This window comes from Elephantulus edwardii, unplaced genomic scaffold (assembly GCF_000299155.1).
Source record: "Elephantulus edwardii isolate Elephantulus edwardi_28Jun2011 unplaced genomic scaffold, EleEdw1.0 scaffold00039, whole genome shotgun sequence".
In the NCBI taxonomy this organism is placed as follows: domain Eukaryota; kingdom Metazoa; phylum Chordata; class Mammalia; order Macroscelidea; family Macroscelididae; genus Elephantulus; species Elephantulus edwardii.
Window position 1 is genome coordinate 14806593 of NW_006399789.1, and position 779 is coordinate 14807371.

Below are 779 nucleotides of genomic sequence, written 5' to 3' on the forward strand. Positions count from 1 at the left end.
AAAAACAATACTACCATAAAAGTAAAAGACAATTGAAAAATACTTGCCAGTTATAAAAGAATTAAAATCTTTAATGAATAAAGCTATTTAAATGGCTTTAAGGTCTATAAACAGTTAATAGAAAAGTAAACACAAATGACACTAAAACTAATTTTGAGTTTTTTCAAGTTCCTCTTGATAAATATATGTAAATTAAGACTGCTTAAGACAATTTCGATGACTCAGTTGACAAAAATCCCAAACTTTTCCATTACTTCACCCTCCTCCTCCCACTAGCCTCTGCTATCCCAGTGAATTTTCCCTCTTCCCCCTTTTCTCCGCCTCTTCTCTCCTCCCCTGTTCCCTTTAGAACACTTACACATATCTTGTTCAGTTATCCTCCCATTTCCACAGATAAGGTGATAATAGGCATAGAGCAACGTTGTTGTTAGGTGCTATTGAGTTGGATATAACTCATAGCAACCATATGAACTAATGATCTGAACCCTGTTCTATCCTGCTCCATCCTCACAGTTCCTGACACGCAAAAGCCCATTGCAGCAGTCATCGTGTCAATCCACCTAGCTGAGGGTCTTCCTCTCCTTCACTGACCCTCCACCCTACCCAGAAACATAGGCCAATGGTAAGTAATTTTATAAAATATAATGTATATGAGTAATTCTCTCTTGGCACCAGCAGTCAGGAAATCAAAAAGCATATCGCGATGGGAAAGTCTGCTGTTAGGGACCTCTCTAAAGTACTCAGGAGCCACGGTGTCTCTCTGGAGACTAAGGTGTGCC